Source organism: Protopterus annectens, chromosome 13.part0, assembly GCF_019279795.1.
Source record: "Protopterus annectens isolate FY-2018-M chromosome 13.part0, PAN1.0, whole genome shotgun sequence".
Classification (NCBI taxonomy): domain Eukaryota; kingdom Metazoa; phylum Chordata; order Ceratodontiformes; family Protopteridae; genus Protopterus; species Protopterus annectens.
In genome coordinates this window covers 401133098-401160112 of record NC_056747.1, presented here as the reverse complement: position 1 = coordinate 401160112, position 27015 = coordinate 401133098, and the positions used below count along the sequence as shown (strand labels likewise).

General features: G+C 41.3%; 1 protein-coding gene across 1 annotated transcript in view; it reads left to right on the top strand.

The window, feature by feature from the left end:
- Positions 1–27015, top strand: part of CUX1 (cut like homeobox 1) — a 3879009-nt gene that overhangs the window by 3655779 nt on the left and 196215 nt on the right. The gene's annotated exons all lie outside the window — the stretch shown is intronic.

Sequence of the window (27015 nt, the reverse complement as noted above, 5' to 3'; positions counted from 1 at the left end):
GACTGTTGTCTGCTGTTATGTCATTTGTACCATGTGTAGTAAAGATATACTTTAGTATTATTGTAACACTTGACAAGTACAGTTGTGTAAATAAATTTATCATAGCAGTAGTTGTTTTAATGATCACTTCTGCAGTAGACTTAGTTGTACGGGTTATATCCTGCCAAGAGTATAACAGCTGACCAGTTTTCACAGCTTTAGGGCACTGTCCACATGCCCAAACAGCCTGGTAGCTTGAGCTGAGCTGACTAAAACAAAAGTTTGGGCACCAAGCCCTTAAGAGTTTTTCTGTCAACAGAGGGAAGGAGGCTGAGCCCTGAAAGGACAGTGCTAGGAAGAACAAAAAACAACCACACCCTGCCATAAACAACACACAAAAAAAACAAGGGGAATGGAGGGAGGGAGCAGCTGTAAGCAGTGATCATTTGAACATCTACTGTTATGTTAAGTTCACTTAAAACGACTGTATTATATTCTTCATATTGATCACTGCTGCAGTAACCTTAGCTATATGAGTAGATTACCGTAGCTTACTACATTTAGGAGGTGAAAGGACAAGAGTCGAGGAGCCCCTGGAGAATGGTCCTTGTAAAGCTTGAACTAGATCTAGAAATGGAATCAAGCTTAAAGTGCTTACTTCTGGAATACATCCCTTTCTATAAAGCCATAGGTGAAGCCAAAGCCCTGGTACATTGTGTGTTAACCCTGCCCCCTGCCTGGAATAATTTTGTTATGATGAGTATAACAAAAGGTATTAACCTTAGACTCCTTACTCCTCCTGGTAAGAGGGAACTGACATCCCTATCACCCAGCTGGGTAAGAAGAAAGTCATGGTCAATTGCTTATCAGGGGCTAGGATCTGCCACGTTACATATGCATGTAGGCCAATGGACCATATCTACCAGTACGACTCAGTCATAGTCCACATGGTTGTAAATGACCTCAGATGTACCTCCCTAAACTGTATGAAGAGGGATATGGAGCTCTTGGAATGTGTGTCCCAACCTGGTATGATCTTAGCATTTTACCTTCTCCAAGGATGATGCCACAATATGAACAGAAGATGATTGGTTTTAACAGCTGGTTTAGTTTCTGGTGTCATTCTAAGGGGGTGCAATATTTGTCAGCATGGAAATCGATGGTCAACAGACCACACTGCTTTGCCAGAAATGGTCTGCACCTCTCCTCTTTAGGCTTTCAGATAGACATGGTTTAAAGCCATAGAAAACACACCAACAGTGCAGCTGTATAATGCCTTCCACACATTTAGACCAGCTACTACACAGGCAGGGACTAAAGGTGGAGGTATCTCAGTTTACATCAAAAATTAATATACCTCAATACTGGTTACACAGGGCAATGCACTTGAGCTTCTCCATGTTCAAGTCACCACACCATTACCCAGGAAACTATAACATGTATTTAAACCTATTGAAAACATTCACCATCCAACCCAATACCATATTCATGCGTAACTTTAATTACCCCACTATTAACTGGGAATCGTATATGACACCAGACCTACAGGCAGAGATTCCTGGATTTTGTAAACACAAATTTCTTGGACCATATTGCCAGTACACCAACAAGGGGTCCAGACATACTGGATCCTCAGTAATATGGGCGAGTGCTGCACATACCCTAGTGTAATGTCTTCTCTGTTAAGGTCAGATCACAAAATGGTCTTCTTTAAAGTAAAAATAAATCCTGGAACCCCAGCTAACCCTGGAATATTCAGGAACTACTCTAAGGCTAGTTTCCTGCTATTAAGTGATAATCTGGGAAAATTTCAAGTTTCCTAAACCCCTAGAACATCGTTGAATAAGCAGAACTATTCACATATACCCTATACAGGGATGTTAGTAGCAGCATAGAGGCAGCTATACACACCAGGAAGAAGTACAAAACTAACTCAAAAAACTAGGCCCCTGGTGGAATCATATTATCAGTAGGGTGTAAAACAGAAGGAAGAAAATCATGGCAAAAATTAAGAGGTGTAGCACCCAGTAGGATAAAAAGCACTCTCATCAAACTAAACAAACAACACAGAAGACAAAGTCTGCTAAAGCCAAATTTGAGGTAAATTTGGCCTCCTAGGCCAAGGACAGCCATAGTGCATTTTTTTAGGTATATCTGCAGCCTCAAAGGCAGTACACAATTGTGTGCAGAGCTCATTGACGGTGGAGCGACCAGTACTGAGCCAGGAGATATAGTAAACCCTACTGTCAGACAAATTTAACTGCAGCTTTACCCCTCTCTCGCTTAAACCCTTCCCCAGGAAATACCATCAAATATAACTTCCCCTACTACCACTAAGGAATAGGTCCTTAATGCTCTCTCTAAGGCATAGAACACTGCAGGAATGGGCCCAAACAATATCCCAGGATACTTTATAAATAGCACGAAACATGGAATTCATATTTAAAAGTAGCCTCCACACAGGCTTTGTGCCACACAAGTGGAGAACAGCAATAGTCATCTTTCTGCACAAAGATGGACCACCTACAGACCCATAAGTCTCATATGCAAAATGATGGAAAGAATTATAATGGACTTGATCAGTAATGACATAGGAAACCTTCATACACTGGACCCAACACAATTTGGTTTCATGAAGGGCAGGTCATGCCTACTGAACTTGGTGGACTTCTTTGAGAAGGTCAGCAAAGCAATAGATAAGGGTGAAGTGGTTCACATTGCCTGTCATGACCTGGTCAAGGCATTTGACACAGTACCCCATGTGGGCATTGTTGACAAACTCAAGAGGTTAAGTATAGACCCTTATGTCACACGGTGGATAGCCAGCTGGCTCACAGACAGGAACCAGGAAGTTAGAACTGGGGAGTCCACCTCTACAAAGAGGCTAGTCACAAGCAGAGTCCCTCAGGAATTGGTCCTGGGACTGGTCCTTTTTGGCATTTTCTTTTCTGAAGTCAAGGCCAATGTCAGATGCCTTTGGCTGACTAAATTTGGAGATGATTGCAAATTTGGAGCAGTCATAGAATCTACCACCAACACAAATGTTCTCCAGGAAGGGCTAACACAGATAAATAACTGGTATCAGAACCATGGCCAAGAAATGCATAATAGGATCCTTTGGGAAGTCATCCACCCCTGATAACTATCATATTAAGAACACCCCTAAGAGTTGACCCAGTAGTCATGGACTTGGGGACACACACAGACAGTAATCTAGCCTTTGGCCATCATGTGTCTGCAGTACTAAGAAAATCATTCTATGTTGTGCAACTTATAAACAAAGGTGTAGCATCTAAGTCCAAGGAAGTCATTGTTCTACTGTATTCGGCATTCATGAGACTTAACATTGAGTACAGTGCCCCCTTGGTGTTATCCAACAATTGGAACATCCGCAGAGGTTCTTCACTAAAAGAATACAGGGCGTAAGTAACCTGTCCTATGCAGACCGCCTCAAGGCCCTATTCCTGTAGTCTGTCTCCTACAGGCTGTTGAGATATATGCCTGCCATACAAGGCATTGTCTGACCCCACCCTGATGGACCTCCTGCATATCCACAAAACAAACAACACCAGAATTACGTGTTCTAAAGATGTAAGCCTTGCCTGTGATATAAATAGGACCTGCTGGAGAGACAGGTATGTATCCCTGAGACTACCCCTTCTCTGGAAGAGACTCCCCATCCATGTGAAGAAGAGTTTCTCCCTAACCCAGTTCAAGTTTAACTTGGACATTTGGGTGGGGAACAGGAAATTCATCCCTGGTTTTGTCACCTATGTCTCTAATGGACAAAGGCAGCCTGGAAATAATTCATCTCCACGGCCCCTGCTTGTAAATGTTTCATCTTCCAAGGCCCTGCTTACACTTATCTAGGGTACCAGAACCTATCAAAGATTTGGGATGCATGCCTAGACTTAAAAAAACTTTTGTGGTCATTAACCTAGTAGACACCTGTGAACCTATTTGAAAGTAGTCTGTTTTGACACAGGTTATCCTTTCTTTTTACCTTAAAAAAAACCCAGGCAAGGCCAGAGAGATTCTGACAAATCCAGCTCAACAACTTAAAATGTAATATTAGCACTTTTGTTTTACTTTGTAATAAAATTTCTTCAGATGAAGTGAACTAACACACACACACTGTTTAAATACAATTTTAAAAGGTCATGTGGCAACTTTTTTTTAAATCATGTGACAGGCAAAAACTTTTAAGATCATGTGATCAGCTTAAAATCATGTGATAGCCAAATCTTTTAAAATTATGTGATCAGCTTTAAATCATGTGACAGCCAAATCCCCCGAACAATTCATGCATTAAAGCAACATATTCAGTAAGTTTAAAACTGAAGTAAACAAAAATCAAAGGCTGAATATCTGAATACATCAACATGTAAAACTTTCTTTTACCATAGAATAATAGTTTTATATATAAAAGCAATCATTAAATAGTAACTGCTATACTGAGAAAATTTGTCTAATAAAAAAGGTAGTGATATCATCTTTTTAAAGCCCTTAGTTGTAAAAGACAGCTAATAGAAATCTCTTCATTAATCCCTGGCCAAGAACTTGCATTAAGTCTGAGCTGCCAGTATAACTCACATTCTTCCAACTTAAGTTGCCGTGGGCCACCACGTTCACTGGGGGCTACCTTTTCCATAACTGCAGATTTAAAAAGGTGGTCTGGCCATTCCATTAAGAGCTTGGCTAGGCCATTGTTTTCCTTTTCTTAATGTCGTATAGATGTTCAGCAATTCTTTCTTTGAACTTACGCTCAGTTTTGCCTATGTAGAAAACAGGGCAGTGTTCACAGAGTGCAGCATGTACTACCCCTCCTGTCAGACAGTTAAGTGCTCCTTTTATATAAAATGTGAAGTTCTTTATAGCAAACTGTTCACCCATCAAAATGTAGGGGCAGATGGAACAGCATCCACATTTAGACATATGAGAAATTTTGTTGCTCTTATATATGGATGTTCTGTTAAAATGTTCCACAATGTTTTTAAAATTACAACCCCTTCTGTATATTATGTGCAATGTATCCCCCACTTTCTCAAAAATGTGTCTGTCTTTCCTTAGAATAGCCCATTTCTTCTGGATAATGTTCCTAATAGTCACACTGTCAGCATTATAAGTTGTGATAAAAGATCTAGTAAAGGTTGTATTTTGTATTAGATGATGTACGGGTGCAGGAATGTTAAGTTCACTAGAAGGGGTAATATTGTTAGCCATAAAATAACATGCTGATACATAAATTTCAGGTCTTGGTGTTTCACTATGACCTAAAATTGGATTAAAAAAGCCCCTTTCTCTTTTATTTATCACTTCATACATTAGTTTGTTTACCGTACCAAGGGGGTAACCTCTAACCAGAAACATACCCTTTACCATCTCGCATTCATCTAAAAAAGTTATCAAATCCTCACACCATCCATGTTGCCCTTTTTGGCTGTCACATGATTTTAAGCTGATCACATGATCTTAAAAGCTTTTGGCTGTCACATGATTTTAAGCTGAACACATGATTTAAAAAAAGTTGCCACATGACCTTTTAGAATTGTATTTAAACAGTGTGTGTGTTTAGTTCACTTCATCTGAAGAAGTTTTATTACAAAATAAAATGAAAGCGCTAATATTACGTTTTAAGTTGTTGAGCTGGATTTGTCAGAATCTCTGTGGCCTTGCGTGTGTTTTTTTTATTAGTTTGTCTTCTGTTTTGGTTTGGTTTCTTTTTACCTTCACAAGAAATGGACAATTGAGCCAATGATCTGAAAGATTTAGTTCAGTCAAGATATAGTACCTGAACTGTCTGTGGACATACAAGGTATAGAGTATTCTTTCTCCCTTATTTTTAGATTCAGAAAAGAAAATGCGGAGATGGGTTATTTGGCTTAAGGTATACCTGGATACCACTTTAGGCATAAAAGAAGGATTCGTTTTGAAAGAAACCCAGTACCTGTGGAAAATGAGCTATGGTTGATTCACCATAAGAGCTTGCAACTCAAATAGCCTTTTTACAGAGCCCAGAACAATCCATAAAACTGCTTTCCATGATAAGAATTTCAAGTAAACCAGGTTAGCTGGTTCAAATGGAATAAGTGTTATTATGTCTAACACAAAATTAAGATCACAAGGAGGGGCCAATAGTTTTCTTGCAGACCTCTTATGCAAAAACCCTTTCATAAACATTTTTGACATGAGACTGCATTGAAATATGAGGTTTCATGGGCAGATATATTGAAATGGCCGATAAGTGAACCTTGATAGTGAAATAAGAAAGGCCACAGCAGAGTGGCCCACACAAATATTGTAAAGTCAGAGAACAATTATCCCTGAATGGGTGCTGGGTATGTTATTGGCACCAACTAGAAAACCTTTTTCATTTGCTACTACATGATTTTCTAGTAGTAGACTTCCTTGCCTCCATCAGTACCTGCTGCACATCCTGAGTAAACAGGTGCCTAAAAGGAATTAAGACCATACCATCCAGGCAGTCAGTTGAAGTTTATTGATGCCAGAGTGTTTTCAACACCCCTGTTCTTGTGTAAGTAGATCCTTTCTGTGAGGAAGCTTGTGGCAATTTCCCCAAGCCATTTCCAAAAGAAGGGAGAACCACTGTTGCCTGGACCAGAAGGGAGTCATCACAGTAATCTTAGTGGATTCCTTCTAAATCTTCAGAAGTACCCTGGATATTAGTGGAAATGGTGGAAAAGTATGCAGGAGCATTCCTATTCAAAAAAGAAAAGAAGTCCATCTTCCAGGCTTTCTTGCATGGTGTCCTAGAACAGAATCATGAAAATTGATTGTTCAGAGAAGAGGCAAAGAGGTCTACTTGAGGAACTTCCCACAGATGAATCAAATCTTGAAAGACCTCCTGATCTAGTTTCTATTCTTGAGGGTTTACTCTGGTCTTGCTCAGCTTATCTACTGCACAGTTTTGCTCTGACAGAATAATGGAAACTGTAGAGTGCGATTGTGCTGTTGAGCTATATCCCAAGCTAACATTCTGTAAAGGGGGGGGTATGACCTGGTTCCTTCTTGTTTATTGAGGTACTACATGACTGTGGTAATTTCTGCAACCATTTGAATAGGTCTGCTTGATATTTAGGTGCGTGTGTCTCTCCTTGGTGTCCCACACCCCCTGCACTTTTATCCCTCCCGAAACTACTCCTTAAGCAATATCCATGGCATCTGTGCTGACTGACTGCTTTGGAGAAAGGAGGTAGAAGGTGAGAACTGGATTTAAGGATATCTGTTGTCTCCACAAAATGATTTTTCTTCTGACAAACCCCAGCACTGTGATTTGAAAAAAATTAAAGAGTGTTAGTGCTGGATCCAAAGAAATTTCAGATACCACTTTGTCTTTCTCATGTGGGGTCTTGCTAGAGTTGTCATGAGAATCATGGATGCTATGAGACCCTAAATCCTGACGTATTCCCTCACAGTTACCAAAGTTTGAGTGGAGAATCTTACATATCTAGATATATATCTACTTTTTCCTGTGGAAGAAAGGCTCTTTGAACTGAGGCGACTAGTTCACATCCCAGGAATACAATCCTGTGTGAAGGAGTCAAGACAGACTTTTGAATATTCTGTTGGAATCTCAGCTTGTGTAAGAGTTTTGTCACACAAGAGAGAGAGAGAGAGATTCCTGACACTTTGAAAAAGACTTTGCTAAAGTAAGCAAGTTATCTAAATATGGAAAAATGTGGATACCATGCAGCATGCAGTGAGCTGTAAATGGAGCTAAACACTTTATGAGCACTCTTGGTGTAGTGGATAATCCAAAAGGCAGAGAACTGATAATGTGATCAGACAGACAAAACCTTAAGAAATGTCTGAAGTCTGGATGAATGGGGTGTGATGATAAGCATCTTTTAAGTCTAAAGTTACCAGGAAACTTGAAAGAGGAAGAAGAGGTAAACAGTTTGTGAAGTGGTATCATTTTGAATTTTATCTCAAGCAGATTTAGGAAAGAAAGGTCCAGAACTGGTCGCCAAGCATTTTCTTTCCTTCTTTCTTTGGCACTAGAAACATGCTTGAATAAAACCACTTCCTCACCTGGGAAGGAGGAGGTGGTTCTATCACTCCTTGAACCAGCATATGATGAAGAACCAGTACAAACAAAAGAGTCTGATTTGGAGGATGAGGAATGACCCCCTGAAAATCAGGAATTTCCTCCCATTGCCATCTGTAACCTTGAGGAATGATTTTCAGAACCCATTTGTCTGAAACTATCTGTTGCCAAAAAGAAAAATGGAAATTCAGACTTCCTGGAAGAAAAAAGGGTCATTCAGACTTGGGTGACTGACCTTGGTTTTGGGAGGTCTGAGAATTCGTTTTGGAACCCCCTTGCTTGCCATTTCTTCTTAAATGTTTGTTTACCTGTATTTTGTTGACAGTTTGTATTCTGATTTTCAGTAACTTAATGTGGGATTACAAAGCATTACTTATATTTGTGAAATATGACAGCACAAGAAAAACTGGATGAGGAGGTAGAAAATCCCTTGGAAATACTGGAATATGAGGACTGAAAATCTTAGAGATTCCCTGCATCAGATGGCCCCTTTCATCACACATTTTGATCACCTCTGTGGCAGAAAAGCCAAATAGTAAATCTCTATCCAAGGGTGAATTTAAAATCTCATTTTTAACATCATTTGAGAGGTTCTGAGAATGCAGCCTTGCAATCCTCCTCAAAACAGTGCAAGTGGCCACAGCACTGGAAGAAGTATCAACAGAGTCATACACACACTCTAAACATTGAGTACTGATGTGAACAATAGAAGAAATTAGATTATTTAAAGCAGATTTCTTACAAGAAGAAACTGCAGATAAAGCATTCCTCATACTTTCACAGTTATTCAGAACAAACATTAACATGTGAGCCTGACAACTCAGAATTCTGAAAATCAAATTTACTACTTTTTCCCCTACCTATCAATAATTTTCCTATCCGTACAGAAAGAGAAGGATTGGATTCAACCAGGTGCTTAACAGCAGTGGGATCAACTAGCACTATAGCTGCTGGGACAGGTTTGAGAGTAGTGTGTATAGAAAATTTAAAAGACAGAGGAACCCTATACATTCTATCTACCTTTTTAGGGGCAGCAGTCTGACTATTAGGAAAATTACAAGCACAGTAATACACACATTCTAGTAGGCAGACCAGGAGGAATGGGTGTTGGATCTGGAAAAATCCTTCTGCAACAGCTCATAGTATTTTTTGAGGGACTAAGAAAGCTCTGTGTTCTCCCACTGAAAACACTTAACACATTCTAGCAATAGCCTCATAGCAAGAGAAACCTCCACAGGGAGAATCATAAACTGAGCTCTCCTCTGAGTCTGAATCAGAAATCTAAAGAAAAAAAGTCTTTATCTGTCCCTGCATCTTCCTGTTCAAATTCAGAATAGTGCATCTCTTTATTAAAACAGGTGTCCCTCTTTTTTTTTTTTTTTTTTTTTTTACCAGAAACTACATTACAGGAAGGATCAATGGCCTGAATTAAACCATAAGCCAGACCCTGTAAACTACTCATATCGAAAGAAACTTGAGGAGGAGTAGATACCTGCTTCATTTTCTGTTTCTTTTTGACAGGAAAAATGGGGGTAACAGTGTTACTAATGGCAGCAGCTTTCCCAGGGATGCGCATTCTGACACAACAGGGAAACTTTCCCTGTTCTCTCTCCCAGGACCAGAAAGAGTGGCTCTCCCTTGCCTACCGAGGAGAACCTAACAGCTGCAGAGGCCATGGCTAATCTCTGGTCCATAGCGGCTATAGGTGCTACACCAGAAGGATCTGGGGTAAAAGCTGAATCCTCTAAGGTATAACAATCCATCTGCCCCTGAGGCAAATTGCTAGGCTGCTCTGTTGGCAAAGGCATTTACTTAATTTTTAATTTTTGTTGCTGGAAGAAAAAAATGACCAGGGGATTAGTAGTCTCATCATCAAGCTGAAAATGTTGCTTCTTTCCACTGGGAAGGCAAGCAGCAAATGCAGGTAAATACTACCAGACTTTGTCAGACAAACTCAGTAAAATGCATGTTAAAACACTGTGCGGGCCCTACAAAAGTAAAATAAACACAATTTCTCCACAAAAAAAATGTTTCAGTTACTTTCCACAACTTTTAAACTGACAGTAGAAACAAGCTCTCTTTTTAAAACGGTATTACCGTCTTGTGACAGTCCAAACACACAACAGTCTTAGCTTTAAAATAACTTTCCTGAAGAAGAAAGTGAAAAAACAGCAACAGAAATAACAACATGGAAGGTTGTTTTCCACAAAGGGAACTTGTCTGCCCAGCAAAGAAACAGCACAAGCCAAATGCTGATCCTCAAAAGTGCATACTCCTCAGTGGCAGTAAAGCTCTGAAGTGCTTTGCATCCAAACATATCTTTTAATGTAATCAGCTCAAGCTGCCTGACAGTTTGTGTGTGTGGAAGATGCCCTGAAGTTTTGGAATCTGGCCAGCTATTTTATCTTTGGTAAGATATAACCCATGTAGCTAAGGCTACTGCAGAAGTGATCAATATGATGAACATACCTTTTTCTCAGTCTGGGGTTTCAGGTGAACATAGAGAAGTATTCTCGCATTCGATCTGACAGTATAGTGTTTGTGGGATGTCTCCAGGATACATCCTTGATAATGGCCTTTCTTTATCAGGACAAACCAACCAGTCTCTGATATCTGTCAGGGAATATATTAGGATTCTGGGTTTCATGGGATCTACAATTCTCATCATTCCTTTGACCAGACTTCACATGAGGAAAATTCATCGATTCTTCATATTAGTTTGGACCTAACATCAACATCCTTTATTATTTCAATGCTTGTTCTGTGGTTTGTAAAAAGGGAATTACTCTGGTGGTGGATAAGCTGTCTCTCAAGCCAGGTCTCCCATTTTTTCTCTTCTAAGTCTTAGTCTGTAACCACAGATGCCTCAGGCTTTGCTTGGGGAGTTGTATCCAAGGGGGTGAAAGTTCAGGGTCTAAAGAACAAACAGGACAGACAGAAACATGTAAATGTCAAAGAAATGTTGACTCTAATAAATGCTCTCAAATCTCTGAGTCATCTTTGGGTTCCAGGCCCATTGCTAGTAATTGTAGACGACACCACAATGATGTGGTATATGAACAAACAGGGGGAACCAGATCCTATTCCCTTTGTGGACTATTTCAGTGATTTAGTAACTCAGTGCAGTCTCTCACTATAGACTACTTACATTCTGTCAGAGAAAAATGTTATTACAGACAAGCTGAGCAGAATCAGGACAGACCCTGATGAATAGAAGGTGAATCTGAGGGTCTTGTAGAATTTTTTTGTAAACACCTTTATTATATTATCACTTAAGAAATAAGCAAACATACAGTACAAGAATAGAAAACAAACCATATTAACATGTTTTTTTCATTTGCATACATTATACAACACACATCATTTATTTCTATTGGCAATCCAAGATTACATAATTTGCTGAATTCCTGCCTTCCCTTAAACCTCATTTCTGGAAATTGCTTGTTTGGCAGCTAACAGAATTAAACTTAATAAGACCTTACTGTGTCTGTGCAGTTTAGATCCCATGTCCCAGCTCAAAAAAATAATTTCCTTAGTTACAGCTATTTACTCACCAAGTATTTCTAACAAAGTACTCTTTAGGCAATTTTTAAAATCTGTCAATTCAATACACTCCCAAAACATATGTTCCCAGTTACCGCTTTCTTTCCTATCATACCTCCAATATTTGCTATGTACCTAAGGAGAAATTCTTTGAAGTCTACTTGTAGTATAAAAATGTCTATGCAAACACTTCCAGGCAAAGATCCTAAATATTCTGGACTTTGTTGCATACTTGGTAGCCATACATATGACTTCCCATTGTGTTTTTTGTAAATTGTTTTTTCAGTCTCTCTCTCTCAAAATGTTATATGCCATACTAATTGCGCCTTTTTTAAAAACAGCTTCTGTTCCAGATTCAGCTAAAATCTCTACCAGAGCAGGTCTTTCATTTAAGATTCCCCAATCCCTTTCTCTTTCCTATACTGTTTCTAATCCCTGTCAATAGGGTAGTTTCTAACCTGCAATCCAAATGTCTTCTTGGCTTCATCCCAGTATGCTACCTTTCCCATTCTAATTGTTTGCTTTGAATATCTTGGTTCCTTTCCCAGTTTTCTCCAGTAAATTCCAACCTCCCTCTTGCCTGTTTTTGTACCCCTATTTGCTGTTATCCCTATTAGCAAAATCGCCTTTCTTTATTCTCATGTTGGCCTAGTTCTTAGAATACTTTCTGCTACTTTATGAATATAATATACTGCATGGTTGTTGTTATTTTCCTTAAGCATCTGCATCCAAAATCCCACTCTCTCCATTTCTTGAACACCACACTACTGCTTCATCATAATACTGCGGTGGTGGTGCTGCGGTAGCGTTGTCGTCTCACAGTTAGACATTGCCCGTTCGATTCTCAGTTAGAGTGTCTTCTGTGTGGCGACATGCGTGAATGGGCGTTCCTTTGTTGAAGGTTGTGCGTTAGGCCCGGCAATCCAGCACGTAAAAATCTACTGCCAATCATTAGCGAACCGGAGTCCTGCTGTGGCGACCCCTAACCGGGAAAAGCCGAAAGACACAAACAAACACTACTGCTTCATCATCATTCCTTTCAATTTTGAATTATAACCTTCTGCTTGTGTTATGTATACGAGCCTTAATAGTTTACTATTAAAATGTGGAATGGCACTTATGTGAAACTGGGATGGTTGAATACATCTTTTCCAGTTTCCATAATGCCGTTCTAAAAATGTTTGAATGCACATTAGTGAATGGTAATGTACAGTTGCTAATGTGCAATCAGCGTTCTGATAACAGATCGCAGTACAGTGATGTTGTGAAATTTACCCTTTTCCTCACTGTAGTGCAATCTCAGAGTTGGAATATATAATATGCAGGAGATGTAGGGGATGCAAGGGGTCTTTAAAACATTACTGGTAACACAGATTTTCATCATTGGCAATTCCGGTGTTCGACTGTGGAGTCTGTAGTTACCATTCTGGATATTATAGTAATTTTGTATTACCAGATTCGGAAAATTGATTTGATCAGAAGGTGGAAACTTATTTTGATTTTCCACATTTTGATAGTAAACCTCCTTAACTGTATATATCTAAAATATCCTTTCAAATCAGGTAATCCTACACCACCTGGGAAGGATCCACTTATCAAACTAAACTTTTGCCTTCTTCCTCTCCCAGATAAATTAATCCAAGTCTTTATTAATTATTGTCCACAGCTTCTCCACTGGTTGATAAAAAATATGCCTGCTCCATATATAAAACTAAAGGGACTAAAAACATTTTACTGCTTGTATCTTACCATTCATGTCTATAAACATGAGCTTCCAGTTTCTCACGGTCTCCTAGAAATTGATCCAGCTGAGAGAAACTCCTGAAGTAGATCTGTTTGCTTCCATTCACAACAGACAGGTAAAGACATTTTGCTCCAGGACTCCTTGTATAAAGGCCTAGAAGACATATGCCTTTTCATTCCCATGGATGAGAATGTTTCATTATGCCATTTTCCCCTTTCCTCTGATAACCAGGGTTCTTCTAAAAATTCAGAAGGAGTCTCCCTGAATAATTGTGGTGACACCCTTTATGCCCAAGCAACAATGTTTTTCCCTTCTTTTGAAAATGGGCAATGGCCATTGCCACAAGCTTTCTTATGGAATGGACTTGCACAAGACAGGGGTTATTTGATACACTCCAGCCTTCAACTACTTTGACTGCTTGGATGATACAGTTTTAATACCTTTTAGGTATTTGTTTTTTCTGAAGATGTGCAGCAGGTATTAAAGGAAGCTAAGAAACCTGCTACTAGAAATGTATATATGGTTAAGGGGGAAAAGTTTTTTCATTGGTGCCAAAGTGAAAAAAGTATCCTCTTCAGGCCCAAGTGCCCCTTTCTCCACAGTATTTGTAGGAGTTGTGAAGAAAATTAAAACACTGTCATCTGTCTTAGAATGTCTGGCAGGAGATTTGTGTATATTCTCAGATTAACTGGCATTGTATGCCAGCATGTCTAATTGTGAAATGTAAATACGTTTTTTAAATGTTGAGTATTTCCCTGTTTACACAGAATGTTCAAAGAATCTGTAATGTTTTGATACATTTCTAATTGCGCATGTTTGTGAGGGACATTCTAAAGTACAAACTGTGGAGAATCAGCTGAACAGTATGTGATGCCATTAGAATGTTCCTGGTTGCTAGGTAATTATTTGAACAGCTGATTGACAGGAAAAATAACTTTTTCAAACAGCTGACTGTTATTTTTTAAAATAAGGCAGTTGAGACTGTTAAGCTGGGCAGATAGTCAAGTACTGAGCATTTTGTGAAGAACATCAGCTGTTAGTGAAGAGTTGCAGTCAGTGCACACCCATGAAAGAGAACTCACCAAAAACTGTAAGCTTGCCTTTGCCTTGCTGTTATGTGTTTGATTAGATCAGGGACAGTATTGTCTAGTTAGATTAGAAAAGTTTTGTTATTCAGATAAAGTTTTTTTCTAGAATGATATACTTCTATCCTACAGTTTAATTTTACATTTCTGGTGATTGAATTCTGGTGTTTATTGAAAGATATTGATTTACATTCTTGTAATCATTTTACTTATTATTAAATGTTTTTCATTACTTTACATTGTAGCTGGAAATTAGTGTTCCTTTAGAGATTAGAGAGTGCTTATACCTGTCTGATACTCCCCAGGTCACTTTGAAGGCCTGGCCACTTCTGGTCATAGCTATCATTTATTTTGATATTTAATTTTCATAATTGGACACCCCTTTAGAAGGGCATGAAGACACTCTGATTATTGGCAGCAATACCATATTGTTTTGGGGAAGAGACAGAGTCTCACATTGGAGTCAGTAGTGAGGATTAAGCTCCTTAGTTACTGACCCAGGAGAGTAAGGGACATCACATTTATTGGTGGCAGTCCGGTGGGATTATAGCCGGACATCACATTTATTGGTGCCAGCAGTGTGGGATTTTTAATTGGTTTCCAGTAGCATGCGGGTAGCTGTCATTAAGGTGTGCACTCTTAACAGCCACAAGGTAAACTTTCAGAATTTCAGTCCCCCACAGTTTTATTTTTTTTTTAGTTAGATAGTCAGGGATAGCAGGCAAGGATGTCAGCAGAAGATTTTAGCAAGCTGACAAAGATCCAGTTGGCTAAAGAGTCTGAAGCCAGAAGATTGGTGCATGCCAACCTGACCAAGGAAGTAATGATTTCAGCCTTGTTTGCAGCCACAGCTCAGACCAGCCATTTGGAGGATGTCCGATATGGAGTTGGTAATGTGTAGCCTGCCAAGACGAGACAGTCCACATTTTCTTCAGAGGACCTGAGAATTCATCTGGAGTTAAGGGGATTGGAACTAGAGGCTGAGGAGAAGTGGTGCCAATATGAACTGGAAGCTGAGGAGAAGTGGCACCAATATGAACTGGAGACTGTGGAGAAATGGCGCCAATGTGAACTAGGGGCCAGACGTCTAGGGACTGAGAAGAAAATGTGCCTGGAGACCCAATGTCTGGAGAATGAAGAAAGGGAGAGAGAATGCGACATTTGGAGGCTGAGGAGAAACAGCATCAACATGAACTGGAGGTCAGACGTTTAGAAGCTGAGGAAAATAAAAGACAGCTCTAGCATGAAATAGAGCTTCAAACCATTAAGTGGGTCATGGATGTAATGAGAAGGGAATAACTGGAAGCTGTACAGATCAGTAAACGTTTTCCTCAGTACAGGGATGGGGATGGCTTTGATAGTTTTATTCATATTTTTAAGAGGGTATGTAGACAACATGATGGTGACCATGACCTCTGGGTTTGGCTCCCGATTCCCTTACTCCATGGAAAAGCTGTACAGGCCATGTCAAAACTGTTTGATGTAGATTGTTTGAATTATGTTAAAGTTAAGAACTGAATTCTAGATTATTTTAATTTAACGCCTGAAGCTTATAGAAAAAAATTTTGTGAACATCGATGCAAGAGAGATGAAAATGTACTTGATTGTATTGCTGACTTAAGTACTTACTTTCACAGATGGGTGAGTGGGTGTCAGGTCACCACTTTTCAGGGACTGGCAGACCTTTTGGTGAGAGAACAAGCCCTCAATATTTTGTATGATGACATGAAAAACCTGGTTAGCAGACCGTGAGTGCAACTCTGCAGAGGAGTTGGGGAGAAAAGGGGATTTCTACTTGGCAAGCAGAGCACCACTGCGTAGGAAAGGCATACCCAGTGCTGTACATGGACAGAAGAGAACCCATGGGGACAGTCTAAACCACTCCAACAGAGTACACCAGTAATGTGGGAAACTACTAATCCAAGAGCACGGTTAGGGATTAGATGTTTCAAGTGTAACCAGAGGGGGCACATAGCAGCCAAATGCCCATTGAGGCAAGGTGAGAAACAGAAGGTGAGGGAGCAAGCAAGTGGTGATGACAAACTGCCATTGGTAAGTTCTTTCGAAACAACTGGGGTGCCAAATTATCACCAAAATTTATATCCAATCTTAGTAGGGGGTAAACAGCTAACTGCTAAGGATGACACAGCTTCTGATATAACCATTGTGAGGCTTGCAGTGGTTAAAGAAGAGTAGTACTTGCTTGGGCAGTTCACTCCAGTCAGAGCATTGAGAAGGACCCTATTCCAAATACCTTTGGCTAGGGTTCATCTCGAGTGGGATGGTGGAAGAGGAAGCAAGCAAGTAGATGTGTTTGAGGATATTCCTGCAGATGTCCTGGTAGGGGATGACTTTGATGATGCAGTACCTTGTGTACATGCAGTGACATGCAGTCAGGCTTGGAGAAAGGCTTGTAGGTCCGGTAGTCTGGGAGAGACCCAGGAAGATCTCATATCTGAAGCTGGGAGTGGCATGGTGGCTATTTCAGAGAAGGTGCTATCTGGTAGCAGTAAGTCTGAATGTGAGCCATAGCTGCTTTTGAGTACTGATGTTCCATTGGACACAATAACTGTGAAGATGGAGGAGAGTGGTGGTATCCAGACTGACAGCAAAGCGCAGCTGTCGGAAGTGACTAGGCTTCCTGGGGAAGGTCATGAAAGTAGAGTTGAGACAGGCTCAACATATGGATCCTACATTACAAAGTTTGAGGGAGATGACTAAGGAGGCACCTGAGGCTCAAGGAAGAGGGGAGTCTGTATACTGGAGCAAATGCTTGTTGTATAGAGAGTGGACTCCAGGAGGTGGTCTAGAAGGTGAAGTAATATGGCAGTTCGTATTGCCTAGAGCCTACCATCTGCCACTTTTAGTCACAGCACATGACATTCCTTTCTCAGGTCATATGAGCATAAGGTGTACTAAGAGAAGTATTATGGAAAATTTCTATTGGCCTGGGATTGCGAGGGATGTGGTAGGGTATTGTAGGACTTGTGAACAGTGCCAAAAGGTTGGTAAAGCAGGGGACAAGGCTAAGGCTCCATTAATGCCTTTGCCTGTTATCGAAGAGTCATTTCAGAGAGTGTCCCTGGATATTGTAGGACCCCTGAGTACTCCAAGTTGTACAGGAAAGAAATATATCTTGGTGGTAGTAGACTATGCTACTGGATATCCTGAGGCAGTGGCTCTGTTATATATTGAGGCAGAGAAGGTGGAAAATGCTTTGCTAGAAATCTTCAGCAAAGTAGGTTTTTTATGGGAAATACTGACTGATCGAGGTGCCATCTTCATTTCAGTCCTGCTGATTTGTCTGTGGAAGCATTGTGGGGTGAAACATCTAAAGACCACCTCTACTATGCCCAGACTAATGCTGTTGTGGAGAGGTTAAACTCTGCATTGAAGACTATGCTATGGGCATTTGCAGATCATTTTAAAAGGGAGTGGGACAAAGTATTTGTGCTATCTGTTATTTACATACAGGGAAGTACCGCAGGAATCTACAGGTTTTTCACCATTTGAGTTGTTATATGGGCATAGGGTGAGGGGGCCCTGTAGATTTAATTCAGGACGAGTGGGAAGGTGAGAGTGAATCTCACAAAGAGTCTGTTATGGCTTATGTTCTTAACTTTTGGACAAGACTTAAGGAGCTCATGGATCTAGCTCAAGAGAACCTAGCAGTGGCCCAACAACAATAGAAGGTGTGGTATGACAGGAATGCTTGAGCCCAAGAGTATGCTGTTGGACAGAAGGTGATGGTACTTGTTCCTGTTAGACATAACAAGTTACAAGCAGCTTGGGAGGGACCCTTCGAGGTGGTGAGGAAAATCACTGACATGAACTACATGGTAAATTTGGTAAGTAAGAGACAAGGGCACAAACTGTACCATGTGAATATGATGAAACCTTATCATGACAGGGAGGCCCTAGTATTGACCATTCATAGTTAATGGCAGGAAGAGTCTGAAAGGGATATGATAACCAATCTTTTGGGTGAGGCTAGGATTGACACCTATGTGGAAGAGATCGCCATATTGCAGAAGTTAACTCCTTATCAAGTCCAGGAGATAAAAACTGTATTGCAGGAATTTGGGGATATGTTCACAGGGAAACCAGGGTGTACTGACTTGGTGCAGCGCCATGTGGGCACAGGACTCCAAAAACCTATTAAGCAGGTTCCTTATGGAGTACCTGAGTGAGTGAAGCAGACTCTGAAAGAAGAAATAAGGGAAATGCTAGAACTGGGGGTAATACAAACGTTTAACAGTCCTTGGACTCCCCCAGTAGTGCTTGTGCCAAAGAAGGATGGTAGTGTAAGATTCTGTGTAGATGACCGGAAATTAAATAGTTGACAGAGTCAGATGCATACCCCATGCCAAGGACAGATGAAGCCCTAGAACAGATGGGTGGGGCTAGGTATCTAATCACTATTGATTTGACTAAGGGGTACTGGCAGCTACCCTTGACTTCTGTGCTAGAGAAAGGTCAGCCTTTGTAACCCCTTACAGACAGTATGAATTTACTAGCAATCCTTTTGGAATTAAAAATGCCCCAGCAACTTTCCAGAGGCTGGTACACCATGTCGTGGTAGGAGCAGGGGAATATGCTCTAGCATACTTGGATGACATCACTATTTATAGCCACTCAAGGCAGGAATATCTCCAACATGTAAGGGAGGTCTTGGATTGATTAAATAGGGCAGGATTAACCATTAAACCCAGTAAGTGTCAAGTGGGAATGGCAGAGATCACTTACTTAGGACACAGAGTGGGAAGTGGTAAAATTAGGCCAGAACTTGTCAAGGTGGAAGCTATTCAAGAGTGGCCAGATGTTCGTCGTGTTTCATTGTTGCAGTCCTAACCAATGGGTTATCTGGCTCCCGGTAGCCCTCGATCGGCCAGAATACCAAAGGTAAGTAAAATGACATCGGCTGTCTTCGGTTGTAAAGGACGTCAGGGTGTCCGATACAAAAGGAGGCAGCCAACATCACTTCCTCAGTCTTCCTTGCCATGGTGCCCGAAGCAGAAGCATTTCTTGTACGAGTGACGGTCAGCAGTTTACCTTTTTTGTTTCCGACTACGAAGTTGAAGTCAACTACAGCTAAGTACCCTGTTGGGGATCCTCTTTTCTTGCCTTGAATGTCAGATAAGGTTAATAATTGTCTTACCTGTGGAAAGCAGATTCCCCATAGAGATTTTCATTCCTATTGTATTATTTGTTTAGGCCTTGACCACGGCGTTCCTAATTGTGATCTTTGTGCTTTATTTAATCCATGTACTATTCGTCATCGGGCTAAGCTTTTAGCTAAGCATTTTGGAGTTTGGCCTAAGTTTGTCGGTATGGCGTCCACTGGTCTTCAGGCTTCGGACATCCCCAAGAAGCGTAAAGATAAGGACCTCGACAGGCTTCCGAAGGTCAAGTCCTCGGATGATGTTAGGTTGGTCGTCCGTCATGCCCCTGCAGCCCGCAGGTTTTCAACCGCAAGCCTCGGTTGAGACCATTTCAGAGGCCCCCAGGCCTCCGGCTTCCATTTTGCCTTCTGACCTTCCGCCTGTTGCCTCTTCAGCTGGATCCGGAACTGCGAAGCTGACTCCGGAGTCTGAGACCTCCATTCTTCATTCAGACAGCAAGCTCATACCGATGACTTCGGCTGCTACTTCGGCTGTTGCCAGGCCTCCCGAGTCCTTTAGACTTGCAGGTAAATCTTCCAGTCGTAAGCCTGTGAAGATGCAGGCTCCAGTTTCCTCTCATTCCCCTCATTCTCAAATGATTAAAGTGGCTGATGACCTTTTGAATCTTGTTAGGGGTTCACAGCCTCCTCCTTCAAAAAGAGGTGGGGGTGTCTCTCCTGAGGCTTTGTCCTTTTCAGATTATGACACTTCTAGCATTTCTGTTGATGAAGAAGAATTTTCTCAAGCTTTCTCTACTTTTGAGGATTCAGACACAGAGGAGTCCATCCCTTCTGCTTCTCCTCCAGAAGATTTCTGTTTTGGTGATACTTTAAATACTCTCAGGGAACATTTTAAATGGGAAAGTCAGGATTATCCCCTTTCGAAGAAAAGGATTAAGGAGTTTTTGGATTTGCCTCAGCATAAGCCTTTGGCTATTCCACCTGTGTTGGAAGTGGTTGATGATGTTTTTCTGGAAAATTCCTTGACTCCAAATTTGGTTCCTCCTGCTCCCAGGAAACCTGACAGGTACTATAGAGTCCCTGATTCTCATTTGTTTCTTTTCAGGAATCCATTGGCTAATCCAGAGGTTATTTCTCAAGGCCCTAAAGGAGTTAAGGCCATTGTTACTAAAAATCCTGTTCCTTCTGACAGGGAATCTAGGAACCTAGATAGGTGGGGTAAAAAGGTTTATACCTCTGCCACACTTGCTATTAGGTCTACTAATTGTCTTTTTCATATGCTGAAGTACCAGCAGCACACCTTGGAAGCTATTAAGTCTAGGATAGCAGGTGTGCCTCAGTTGGCGGAGAGTATGGATATGCAGGATTTGCTGAATTCTGCCAGTCTAGTCAATAAACATTCATTACATTGTGGTTTTGACATTCTAGAAGCCTCCTGTAGGGCTACAGCTACTGCCTGTGTTATTAGAAGGCACGCTTGGCTCAGGGAGCAGCCCCTACCAGAGCCTGTTAAGGCTAAGCTTTTAGGTGTACCTTTGCATAAGGACAGTCTTTTTGGCAGCAAAGCAGAGGAAGTGCTCAAGAAGATGGAAGACGAGGCCAAGTCTATGCAGACAGTTAAAGACTTTCTGCAAGTTCAGCCTCCTTGCTTTTGCAGGAATTACCCTTCTAAGAGTTGGAAGTTCCCTGATACCAGCAGGCAGAGCCATTCTAGGACTAGAGGTTACAAATCTTCTAGGGGACAGGTGGCTACCCCTCAAATGTCTAAGCATTGGCAGGCTTCCTCTTCCAAGGCAGGATGTTCTAACCCTGCATCTCAATCTAAACATTCTCAATGACTCTGTCCAATTTCTACCTGTTCTTGCCTGCCCGGAGAGTCCTTTAGGGGGAAGGTTGGCCCTTTTTACAAATATCTGGGCCACCATCACGGACGACAAATGGGTACTTAGAACTGTATCCCTAGGGCACAAGTTTTCTTTCCACACCTTTCCAGTACCCAAAGGATTCCTGGACGCTCCTCCAAACCAAAGGGCAGAAGTAGAAAAGCAAATTTTGTCCCTGTTACATCTGAGAGCAATAGAATCAGTTCCTGCTCAGCAGGTGGGCCAGGGTTTCTATTCCAGACTTTTCCTATTTCCAAAAAAAGAAGGCACGGCGTCCTATCCTAGATCTATCCATCCTGAACTTTTTCTTGATAATTCCAAAGTTCAAAATGCTCACTCTGCATCAGTTGCTGCCAATGTTAGAAAAGGATTCCTGGTTGGTAACGTTGGATCTCAAAGAAGCTTATCTGCACATCCCTATCAGGGAAAGTTGCAGGCAGTACCTTCATTTCAGGGTGGGCAAGCAACATTATCAATTCTCTGTGCTGCCCTTTGGCTTATCTACTGCTCCCAGAGTTTTCACAAAGTGCTGGTTCCAGTCATTGTTTTTGCAGGCAAAAGAAAATTCAGATTTATCCATACTTGGACAACTGTCTAATTGAATCAAATTCTCAGGAACAGCTGTTAAAGGATCTAGAATTTGTAAAGACTCTTCTCTCTTCCCTGGCTTACACTCTCAACGTGGAAAAATCAAAAATGGTGCCATCCAGAGAGAACATTCCTGGGAGCGAGACTGGACACATCCGCTCAAATGTTATATCTAACCCAGGAGAAGCAGAGAACTCTTTCAGTTTACTTCAAGAACTTGGCAAGCCTGTCCCAGCTTCCTGCAAGGAAGAACCTGCAAGCTCTGGGATTCATAGCCTCTTGTATTCTCATGATTCCATATGCAAAATTGCATATGAGGAAATTGCAATGGTACCTCAAGAACACTTGGTGTCAACACATACAGGACCTGGATGTGATAGTTCCTCTGCTTCCATGTCTGTGGACAGAGTTTCAATGGTGGGCAACAGCCTGTCTACAAAACAAAGGCATGCCTTTTCACCCACCTCCGGCCACTCAAGTTCTTACCACAGACGCATCGGACTACGCCTGGGGAGCTCACCTGGATGGCAGATGCATACAGGGAAGTTGAAATGCCCAGCGGATGCACTTGCACATAAATTTAAAGGCGTTGATGGCAGTCCAGCAGGCCATACTAGCTTTCAAGCATCTTCTTTCTCCAGGGACCCTGCTTGTCAGGACAAACAACACCACAGTCATATGGTACATCAACAAGCAAGGAAGGACTCATTCTTACCTCCTGTGCAGACAGAGCATGAGTCTTTGGTCCATAGCAGCATCCCTGAGCCTGCATCTCATAGCTCAGTTTCTTCCAGGAAGGTTCAGTGTTTTGGCAGACCAGTTGAGCAGACAGACCCTGGATCCTCACAAGTGGCAGCTGAACAGAGCTGTTTTTTACAGCATCATTCAACGTTGGGTCACTCCTCAAGTGGATCTCTTCTCCTCTCCGGACAACCATTTTCTACCTCTTTTTTGCACCAGACAGCATCACAGCAGAGCCTGGAAAGCGGATGCTCTGTCCTTCCCTTGGACAATGCTGTCAGTTTATGCCTTCCCTCCTCTTCCTCTTCTTCCCAGAGTATTATTGAAGATCAGGGATGAACGACCAAGGACTATTCTCATAGCTCCTGACTGGCCCAGGCAGCATTGGTATCCACTGCTTCGCAGTCTCTCCCAATTTCCTCCTTAGCATCTTCCTCTGAAGCCAGATCTTTTGGTTTAGGAAGGGGAAACATTCTACATCCTCTTCTTCAGTCTCTCCATTTGGCAGTTTGGCTCATTGTATGACTCAGTCCTTTTCTTCTTCCCTTTCCCAGCAGGTGGTTGACATGCTGAGAGAGGCCAGAAGCCCTAGCACTAGGAAGTCTTATGCTGGCAAATGGGAAAGATTCTCTCTTTGGATGCAGGGTAGAGGGGAATCTTCTTCTCAGCCTACCCTTCCTCTAATCCTGGAATACCTGGCTGATTTGCTTCAGGGTGGTCTTTCTTTTTCCTCCATCAAGATCCATGCTTCATCCATTTCTGCTCATTGCTCTTTTGAACAACCCATTTTCTCTCATCCTCTGATGAAAATGTTTCTCAGAGGTGCTTGTAACTTAAAACCTCCGAGAAGGGTGCCTACTCCGGCCTGGGACCTTAATTTTGTTCTAGAGAAACTCACTCCTTTTGAGCCAGCTGCCACTGCAGATTTAAAGTTTCTCTTGTGGACGACTGCCTTCCTCTTGGCTATAACTTCATCAAGGAGGGTTTCAGAGCTGCATGCTTTGATGGCTGTGGAGTCTTTTCTTATTTTCCATGCAGATAGGGTCTCTCTGAGAACCAACCCCTCCTTAATGCCTAAGGTGGTTTCTAGCCTGACTCTTAATCAGTCCATACACCTTCCTACCTTCTTTCCTAATCCTCGAAATAGAGGTGAAAGGATCCTACATTCTCTTGATGTGCATAGACAGCTCAGGTTTTACCTGGACAGGACTAAAGACCTTCGATTATCAGCACAGCTATTGGTCAGCTTTGTCCCTGGAGCCCAGGGCAAGGCAATTTATAAGCAAAACATTTCTAAATGGATTGCTCATTGTATTACTTTTTGTTATTCCTTTCATGGCAAGGTTCCTCCTCAAGGGGTTAGGACACAGTCAACTAGAGCAGCTTCCACTTCTGCAGTCTTTTTAAGGGGATGTCCCTACTAAAGACATTTTGGAGGCTGCCACATGGTCTTCTGTTCACACTTTCACAAAGCATTATAATTTGCCTTTGTTTTCAAGAGCCAGGGCAGGGTTTGCCACTGCTGTTCTGCAGGGCATTATCTCCAGTCCTTGATTCTGTTGGTTCCTCCTCCCCTTTCTCTGGGCTTTGGTAATCAACCCCATTGGTTAGGACTGCAACAGTGAAACATGATGAACATAGTACAGTTGTGTACACTTACCATAAATGTAGATGTTCGAGTGTATTCACTGTTGCAGTCCTGCTTTCCCTCCCTCCTTCCCCCTTTTCTCTTTTCCTAAGGTACAGGCTAATTTTGGTTTAAGCCTTGTTTTCTGGGGGCTTCTGACTGTTATGGCAAGAAAGAATGATGAAGTGATGTCGGCTGCCTCCTTTTGTATCTGATGCCCTGATGTCCTTTACAACCGATGACAGCTGATGTCATTTTTACTTACCTTTGGTATTCTGGCCGATCAAGGGCTACCGGGAGCCAGATAACCCATTGGTTAGGACTGCAACAGTGAATACACTCGAACATCTACATTTATGGTAACTGTACTTTCCTGTTATTAAGAAGCAAGTGAGAGCATTTCTAGGGACAGAGGGGTACTATAGGAAATTTGTGCCCAGTTACAGTACCATAGCTGCACCGCTTACTGACCTAACTAGGAAGAATAAACTGGACAAGGAAGTGTGGACCACAAATTGTGAACAGGCATTCCAAAAACTAAAAGAGAGTTTGGGAGGATCCCCTCTGTTAGTCAGCCCAGATTACAATAAAGAATGTATTGTGCAGGTAGATGAATCAAATTGTGGTGTGGGGGCTGTGCTCAGCCAAGTTTCCTCATAAGGAGAAAAATGGTGCAGTGGGGCTAATAATTCCAATGCAGATGGATTGCCCAGGACAAGAGTGGGTTGATATTCTCAGGCAAATCCATTTTTCTCAAGCATTAGTTTTCAAGGGTCACTTGAAAGTCATGCTTGAGTCATAAGGGTGTGTGTGTATGTGTAGAAAATGGAAACACTGTCATCTGCGTTAGCATGTCTGGCAGGAGATTTGTGTATATTCTCAGATTAACTTGCATTGTATACCAGCATGTCTAATTGTGAAATGTAAATACGTTTTTTAAATGTTGAGTATTTCCTTCTTTACACAGAATGTTCAAGGAATCTGTCAGTGTTTTGATACATTTCTAATTGCACATGTTTGTGAGGGATATTCTAAAGTATAAACTGTAGATAATCAGCTCTACTAGGTGATGTCATTAGAATGCTCCTTGTTGCTAGGTAATTATTTGAACAGCTAATTGACAAGAAAAAGAACTTTTTCAAACAGCTGACTGTTATTTTTAAAATAAGACAGTTGAGTCTGTTAAGCTGAGTAGTTAGTCAAGTACTGAGCAGTTAGTTACGTGCTGGGCAGTTTGTGAAGAACAGCAGCTGTTAGTGAAGAGTTGCAGTCAGTGAACACCCATGAAAGAGAACTCATCAAAAATTGTAAGCCTGCCTTTGCCTTGCTGTTATGTGTTAGATTAGATCAGGGACAGTATTCTCTAGTTAGATTGGGAAAGTTTAGTTATTCAGATAGAGTTTTTTTCTAGAATGATGGACTTCTGCCCTACAGTTTTATTTTTCACAAAGATAGTGTAACTTTAAAACAAATCCTTCATTTATAAGTAAAGTGGTTTCAGAGTTTACTTTAAGTCAGGTTATTCATCTCCCTTTTTTCTTTCCTGAACCAAAAAAATACAGGAGAAAGAATTTTACACACACTGGCTGTTTATTTCATGTGAAGGTAAGATGAAGGGACAATCAGTATCAAAACAGACAATTTCTGACTGGTTGTCTCGTGTGATTATTTTATGTTACTCTCACCATCACAAGTCACTTCTGGGCAATGCCAGGGCTCTGTCTACCAGTACTTTGGCTTCTTCTGTGGCTTTTTAGAAAGAGGTTGACTCCAGGAGTATACTAGAGGCAGCTACTTTGTCATCAGTGCACATCTTAAAAAGCACTACAAATTAGATTCTTTATCGAGTGCCACGGCTGTCTTTGCTAGTGGTATTCTCTAGATGCTCCTGGACTCTGACTCTTCCTCCTCCTCCTACCTAAGCTTTGGTATTCCACCCGTACAGCTTAGGCTACTACAACAGTGGTCTAAAGGTGAGCATACTTCAGTTGTGTAAGTAAACTTACTATAACATTAGCTGTTTGAATAGATCACGGTTGCAGTAGAACACCCTCCCTCTATCCCCTTCTGTTATAGTGTTTTTATGCCATGGTGTGGAGATTTTTCCTTTTCCTCTTTTCTTAGGGCACAGATACAGCTGGCAGGACTCTAACCTCCCTTAGTCAAAGATAAGAGAGCTCTGAAGGTTTGGCATCCCAACCACTGACTTTATTCTACTCTCCTGTAGCGGTTCAACTTATAGTATGTGGAAGGTGCCCTAAAGCTTTGGGTGTTGGCCAGTTGTCATACCCTTGTCAGGATGTAACCCATACAGCACAGGATACTGTAACAGTGATTTGTTCAAACACCTACTGTTATGGTCAGTTTATTTACAGAACTGTACTTTTTGACTGCTCAAACATCATAGGTTAATAAAGAATATCACATGCTTATTCCTTAGATTTTTTTTTTATTCCTGGATGTGGCTTATTGGTATTGTACAGCACAGCATAACAAAGCTGAGCAGAAATAATGATTCTTTCACCATGGAATATTAAGCCTTGCACACACAAAAGGTTTTTCCTTATTTTGACAACTTGTTTTTCTTTATAGAGTCTCTTTTGAGGTGTCATGAATGTCACACTTGGGTAAGGGA